The sequence below is a fragment of the Muntiacus reevesi genome, chromosome 22, assembly GCF_963930625.1.
Source record: "Muntiacus reevesi chromosome 22, mMunRee1.1, whole genome shotgun sequence".
Taxonomy (NCBI): domain Eukaryota; kingdom Metazoa; phylum Chordata; class Mammalia; order Artiodactyla; family Cervidae; genus Muntiacus; species Muntiacus reevesi.
In genome coordinates, this window is record NC_089270.1 from 14,507,019 (window position 1) to 14,515,569 (window position 8,551).

Here is an 8,551-nt window from a genome sequence, read left to right on the forward strand (position 1 = left end):
TAGTTTTCTCTGTTTTTCACTAATGCTATATAGACTGCTTTGGCTTATACTATCCTCCTGTTTTATCCTAAGTGAAAGCAAATGATTAAACACAAATCATTAATAAAAACAATATTTTAAAAAAATGATAAATATGTTGCTGTGCTTTTAAAAAATAACCTCTTGTAGTTATAAAATTAAGAGTTTTGATCTCTAAGCTCTGAGCCTCTGAGCATCTTTCAGGAAGCAAGGACCTGGGTATTATCAAGCAGACAGAGCTTGCAGATGTAGAGAGGGATCAGGGGTTCTCCCATCTTCAGTTTCTTTGACTGTTAGGAGGTTTATACACTGAAACTTACTGAGTCCTTTGTATGTGAGGCACTGCACAGAGTACTATTGTTTTGAGACTTTTTTTTCTTGTTCAGTTCAGTCACTCAGTCGTGTCCGACTGTTTGCAACCCCGTGGACTGCAGCATGCCAGGCTTCCCTGTCCATCACCAACTCCCAGAGCTTGCTCAAACTCATGTCCTTTGAGTCGGTGATGCCATCCAACCATCTCATCCTCTGTCATCCCCTTCTCCTCCTGCCTTCAATCTCCCCCAGCATCAGGGTCTTTTCCAATGAGTCAGTTCTTCACATCAGGTGGCCAAAGTATTGCAACTTCAGCTTCAGCATCAGTCCTTTAATATTTGTTCATGATTTTTGTTTCAATTGTTTGCCTTAAAATTAAGAACTTTATGAGTGGAAACTTAAAATGTATTATTATTATTATTATTTTAATCATTATTTATTTATTTGACCACACCACATGTCATGTGGGATCCTAGTTCCCTGACCAGAGATCAAACCTGCACCCCCTGCATTGAAAGTGCAGAGTCCTCAGATGGCTTCACAGCTGAATTCTACCAAAGATTTAGAGAAGAGCTAACACCTATCTTACTCAAACTCTTCCAGAAAATTGCAGAAGAAGGTAAACTTCCAAACTCATTCTATGAGGCCACCATCACCCTAATTCCAAAACCAGACAAAGATGCCACAAAAAAAGAAAACTACAGGCCAATATCACTGATGAACATAGATGCAAAAATCCTTAACAAAATTCTAGCAAACAGAATCCAACAACATATTAAAAAAATCATACACCATGACCAAGTGGGCTTTATCCCAGGAATGCAAGGATTCTTTAATATCCGCAAGTCAATCAATGTAATACACCACATTAACAAATTGAAAGATAAAAACGATATGATTATCTCAATAGATGCAGAGAAAGCCTTTGACAAAATTCAACACTCATTTATGATTAAAACTCTCCAGAAAGCAGGAATAGAGGGAACATACCTCAACATAATAAAAGTTATATATGACAAACCCACAGCAAAAATCACCCTCAATGGTGAAAAATTGAAAGCATTTCCCCTGAAATCAGGAACAAGACAAGGGTGCCCACTCTCACCACTACTATTCAACATAGTCTTGGAAGTTTTGGCCACAGCAATCAGAGCAGAAAAAGAAGTAAAAGGAATCCAGATAGGAAAAGAAGAAGTGAAACTCTCGCTGTTTGCAGATGACATGATCCTCTACATAGAAAACCCTAAAGACTCTTCCAGAAAATTACTAGAGCTAATTAATGAATATAGTAAAGTTGCAAGATATAAAATTAACACACAGAAATCCCTTGCATTCCTATATACTAACAATGAAAAAACAGAAAGAGAAATTAAGGAAACAATACCATTCACCATTGCAACAAAAAGAATAAAATACTTAGGAGTATACCTACCTAAAGAAACAAAAGACCTGTACATAGAAAACTATAAAACACTGATGAAAGAAATCAAAGAGGACACAAACAGATGGAGAAACATACCGTGTTCATGGATTGGAAGAATCAATATTGTCAAAATGGCTATTCTACCCAAAGCAATCTATAGATTCAATGCAATCCCTATCAAGCTACCAACGGTATTTTTCACAGAACTAGAACAAATAATTTCACAATTTGTATGGAAATACAGAAAACCACGAATAGCCAAAGTAATCTTGAGAAAGAAGAATGGAACTGGAGGAATCAACCTGCCTGACTTCAAACTCTACTACAAAGCCACAGTCATCAAGACAGTATGGTACTGGCACAAAGACAGAAATATAGATCAATGGAACAGAATAGAAAGCCCAGAGATAAATCCACGAGCCTATGGACACCTTATCTTTGACAAAGGAGGCAAGGATATACAATGGAAAAAAGACAACCTCTTTAACAAGTGGTGCTGGGAAAACTGGTCAACCACTTGTAAAAGAATGAAACTAGAACACTTTCTAACACCATACACAAAAATAAACTCAAAATGGATTAAAGATCTAAATGTAAGACCAGAAACTATAAAACTCCTAGAGGAGAACATAGGCAAAACACTCTCCGACATAAATCTCAGCGGGGTCCTCTATGACCCACCTCCCAGAATATTGGAAATAAAAGCAAAACTAAACAAATGGGACCTAATGAAAATTAAAAGCTTCTGCACTACAAAGGAAACTATAAGTAAGGTGAAAAGGCAGCCCTCAGATTGGGAGAAAATAATAGCAAATGAAGAAACAGACAAAGGATTAATCTCAAAAATATACAAGCAACTCCTGCAGCTCAATTCCAGAAAAATAAATGACCCAATCAAAAAATGGGCCAAAGAACTGAACAGACATTTCTCCAAAGAAGACATACAGATGGCTAACAAACACATGAAAAGATGCTCAACATCACTCATTATTAGAGAAATGCAAATCAAAACCACAATGAGGTACCATTACAAACCAGTCAGGATGGCTGCTATCCAAAAGTCTACAAGCAATAAATGCTGGAGAGGGTGTGGAGAAAAGGGAACCCTCTTACACTGTTGGTGGGAATGCAAACTAGTACAGCCACTATGGAAAACAGTGTGGAGATTTCTTAAAAAACTGGAAATAGAACTGCCATATGACCCAGCAATACCACTTCTGGGCATACACACCGAAGAAACCAGATCTGAAAGAGACACGTGCACCCCAATGTTCATTGCAGCACTGTTTATAATAGCCAGCACATGGAAGCAACCTAGATGCCCATCAGCAGATGAATGGATGAGGAAGCTGTGGTACATATACACCATGGAATATTACTCAGCCGTTAAAAAGAAGTCATTTGAATCAGTTCTAATGAGATGGATGAAACTGGAGCCCATTATACAGAGTGAAGTAAGCCAGAAAGATAAAGAACATTACAGCATACTAACACATATATATGGGATTTAGAAAGATGGTAATTATAACCCAATATGCAAAACAGAAAAAGAGACACAGAAGTACAGAACAGACTTTTGAACTCTGTGGGAGAAGGTGAGGGGGGGATGTTTCAAAAGAACAGCATGTATATTATCTATGGTGAAACAGATCACTAGCCCGGGTGAGATGCATGAGACGAGTGCTCGGGCCTGGTGCACTGGGAGGACCCAGAGGAGTCGGGTGGAAGGGGGGTGGGAGGGGTGATCGGGATGGGGAATACGTATAACTCTATGGCTGATTCATGTTAATGTATGACAAAATCCACTGAAATGTTGTGAAGTAATTGGCCTCCAACTAATAAAATAAAATAAAAAAAAATAAAATAAAAAGAAAGTGCGGAGTCCTAACCACTGGACCACTAGGGAAGTCCTCAAAAGATATTATCTTAAAACATGATTACAAAACTTCAAAAGAGAAATATGTAAAATAAAAAAATATAAACGTATCCCCCACTGCCCCATTCCCTAGAGGCCAGGCTATTAATGTACATTCTCCCATCTTTTTCTAATGCACGTATGAGCACACACATGACGAACACATTACATTCTTTTACTTCATGTGTGACATTAATTGTTTCAAGACGTGTACTATATCCTGTAACTTGTTTTTTTTAGCTTACCAGTATGTCCCCAAAGTCTTTCTTTTCAGCATATAAAATTTAACCTCATCCTTTTTCATGGGCACATAGTACTAAATGGTACTATATTTAACTGTTCCCTTATAATATAACATTTAGGATGTTTCCAGATTTTCTCAATTTATTTACTTTCTTCTTTACTTAACAAACACTTATTGAGGGTCAGCCACAGTTCTAGACTCAGGGAAGCATCAGTGAGTAAAGGAAACTCTTTTCCTTAATGTAGCGCACACGCAGTAGGTAAGACAAACAGCAGACTACATGACAGAGCGTGGAGGATGTACATATACCTGTAGCTGATTCACTTGGTTGTAGAGCAGAACCTAACTGAGCGCATGTGCGCTCAGTCGTGTTCCACTCTTTGCAACTCTATGGGCTGTAGCCCACCAGATCCCTCTGTTCAAGGAATTTTCCAGGCAAGAATACTGGAGTGGGTTGCCACTTCCTACTGCAGGGGATCTTCCCCACACAGGGAACCTGTGTCTCCTGCAGTGGCAGGCAAATTCTTTAGCACGGCGCCACCTGAGAAGCCCAAAAGCAACTGTACTCTAATTTAAAAAATAAAATAAAATAGAAGAGTCAAGGAAGAACTCTGAGAACTAACATCTTGGGGTAGAAATACGTGTGAAGTGAAAGCATGGCCCATTCAAATATCTAGGGAAAGGAAAGAGCAAATACTGACAAAGATACAAACTTTTCTGAAGAACTCTATGAGAGTCACTGAAGCCAGAGTGGATGAGCAAGTGGGCAGAATTGTAGGCAACATGCCAAGAGAGATATCAGATTATTGGACATCACATAGGCCACCGTGATAAGTTCTGATTTTTCTGAGCGCAAGAGGAAGGAACTGAGGAATTTGAGCTAGGGACTGACCCAAATAAATTAAATCCCAATGTTAGGTGAAAAAAAAAACTTTCCTTTTTAATTCAACTCAATTTTTGGTTTTCAGCTTTTGTGAGTGAAACTCAGAGAAATACCTGGGAGCACAAATGTTGAGATCTTTTGTCTGTTTTCCCTACATAGTTTGGCTATTGATTCTTCCTTATATGTTCCTGCTGTGCTTTTAATTATTTTACTGTGACAATCTCCATCTCGTAAATCTCCTCAAAGGGCCTCACGCCCACCGAAACCCCAGTTCCAAGGTTACCTCCTGGGTGTGCAGGTCCCTGGGCATACCCAGGCACACTTGTGGGTTCTTGTCTGCATAAAGAAGTTGGTTAACAATGTATTACAGGGATGATGGTCCAGTGGTTAAGACTCCGCACTTACACTGCAAGGGGCATTGGTTCAATCTCTGGTCAGGGAATTAAGATCCCGCATGCTGCTTGGCCAAAAATGTATATGTATAATATATAATATATATATTTTGTATATATATATTTATAATATATATATTTTGTATATATACAAAAATGTATGTTTAATATATAATATATTTATAATATATATTTTGTATATATACAAAAATGTATGTTTAATATATAATATATTTATAATATATATTTTGTATATATACAAAAATGTATATGCATAATATATTATAATGTATTTATAATATATTTTGTATATATACAAAAATGTATATGCATAATATATAATATATTTATAATATATATTTTGTATATATACAAAAATGTATATGTATGATATATAATAATATAAATATTATAAAATTCACAAGCCCATTTAAGTATAGAGATTTATTGATGAAGATTTAGAATAAAAGGGTTTCCCTGATAACTCAGTTGGTAGAGAAACCGCCTGCAATGCAAGAGACCCTACTTCCATTCCTGGGTTGGGAAGACCCCCTGGTGAAGGGAACAGCTACCCACTCCAGTATTCTGGCCTGGAGAATTCCATGGATTGTATAACCCATGGGGTCCCAAAAAGTTGGACATAACTGAGTGACTTTTACTTTAGAATAATAAAAATTTTAATGATTGTACACACAATGCATGTAAAGATTCTTCCTGGTAATTTTTCTTATTTGGTCCAAGAGTCATTTTTTTTTTCTTTATTTTCAAATGAGTCATGTGTGCATGCTCAGTTGCCTCCGATTCTGCAATCTTCTCTATGGAATTTTCTAGGCAAGGATACTGGAATGGGTTGCCATGTCTTCCTCCAGGGGATTTTCCCGACCCAGGGATCGAAAGTGTGTCTCTTCCATCTCCTGCATTGGCAGGCAGATTCTTTACCACTGTGCCAACTTGGGTGCCCCCATCAAATGAGTCACTTCTTGCTAATTTCTTATCTTTCAACTTAAAAAAGAGGTAGTAATGCTACAATTTCTCATAATACCATGGTGCTTGTAACATGTTTGTATTAAAATAATATGAATCTTCTTGCTTCTAAAATCTTTCCTACCATGTATAGTTCATGCTAGTTACATTGTTACTTTTGATTTTGCATCACCCATTGTGCTACTTGTAAATACTAGCTTCCAATCACTCAAAGACTGTTATGGCACTTCTTAGATAATAACCACAAATTCAAGCCTAACCCAGAGGGTGCAGAAAATGTGAATAATTTGTTTTCTGGTCATGTTAAATGTATCATTTAAGATGTTATAGAATAACACCAAACAGCACATCTTCTAACTAAGTCTTGCCTTGAACTCTTTAGGTAATAATTATTGAAAAAAATGAAAATGTAATCTTTTTGAATACTGACTGCACCTTGCCTCTCATACACCATCACCAGCAGGAAGGGAATTGTAGACATAACAAAATAAATAGCTTCATATATGCAAAGGATGTCTGTTCCTCATCTGGGAGAGCTTAACACTAACCAGGGAGAACATGGCATCACCACATCAATCAGAAGTGTCCATTGGTCAGCCTGGACAGAAGAGGAGTCTGGGGGAGAATGGATACATGTATATTTACGGTTGAGACACTTTTCTGTTCACCTGAAACTATCCCAACATTGTTAACAAGTCACAAAGAGTCAGACACAATTTAGCAACTGAGCAACAACAATACTCCAATATAAAACAAAAAGCTAAAACATTTTTTTAAATTTGAAAAATTGGAAAAAGAAGAGTCTGTTGTGATGAAGAATCTTGAAAGCCCTCAGAAGTGATAAGTGTATCCACTCCCAAAGGAATGCTTGATCCATGATAGAGAACCTACAAGGGGATGGGGTAACTGCCCTAAATACCAGTGGCAAGGAGCACAATGACACCTGAAACCACCTGTAGAGCCCGTGGGTGTTTATACAACAGAAGTGGCAACAGTGTTTGCACATAGACAGTGAAAGTGGATGCCTGAAATGCCTGAGCCGACATATATGGCCTGAGCAGTGGACCTTAGACAGCACAGACCCCTAAATTAGATCTAGGTCCAAAATAAATGAGAATCACCCCCATATCAGCATGTCAGCATCACCCCAACTGCCCAACTTCACACAATCTTGCAAAAGAAATACTTTGCCAGCCAGCAGCAGTAGTCTGATCACCAGACACCTCTCCTAGAACTGGAATCTGGAGATGAACCCCAGGGTGATGCTGTACAGACAAGAGCACCTCAGGACATCTGGTCAACCCCATGTGCAGAGACAGACAGCACTCCAAACGGAGAGACAGGGCCAGCACCAAAGAGGACTTAGAACATTTCAAAGAAGGCACTTCAAAGAGGCACAGGAGTGGGGCAAGGTACCTGCACGCCCAGATCTAAGAGTAATAGTGTCCAGGGACTTCTCTGGTGGTCCAGCGGTTAAGACTCTGCACTTCCAGTGCAGGAGGCATGGGTTTGATTCCTGGTTGGGGAACTAAGATCCCACATGCTGCATGGCATGACCAAAAAATAAATATGTGCAATAGTGCCCAGCTTCTCCAGGTTTATGCATAGCTTAAAGGGGTGCCAAAGTAGATGTATGACTGAAGAAAAAATTTTCAGTTAGTCTCAGATCTAAATCTTGTATTATGCCTATAAAAATGTTCACAAAGACGAGGTAACATCTAACCTTGAAATTTCCACTTATATGGGGCATGATGCCCAAAAAAACTCATCCAGGCAAGGCTCAATTCCCTTGCTCACAAGGGTCGTGTGAGATCATGTTGGAAATGCAAACTCTTGGGCCCACCCCAGATTTGCATAATTAGCGTCTTTATTTTTTTCTTGGTACTTTTATAAAGAACCCCTAGCGATTGATGGAGCTTCTTTGGTGGCTTGGACGGTAAAGAATCTGCCCGCAATGCAGAAGACCTGCCTTCAATCCTTGGGTTGGGAAGATCCCCTGGAGAAGGGAATGGCAACCCACTCCAGTATCCTTGCCTGGAAAATACCATGGACAGAGGAACCTGTTGGGCTACAGTCCATGAGGTCACAAAAGAATCAGACATGACTGAGCAAGTAACACTTTCATTTTTTCATTTCGGGTGATTGATATGTACATTAGACCTTGGGAGACATGCTTTTTAGGACATCAGCTTTGAATTTAGTGTGGCACCAAGTCAGAATTGGGCTATTCTAAATATATAATTAAAACAAAACCAATATTTACCACTGGTCTTATTTCTTCACAAACTATGTGAGAAAGCACAGGGAGGGAATTCCAACACCCACCCTAAGGGTCTTTTCGTACTTCCTACTTTTTGCTTCCTCTTGTATCTCAAGTTAT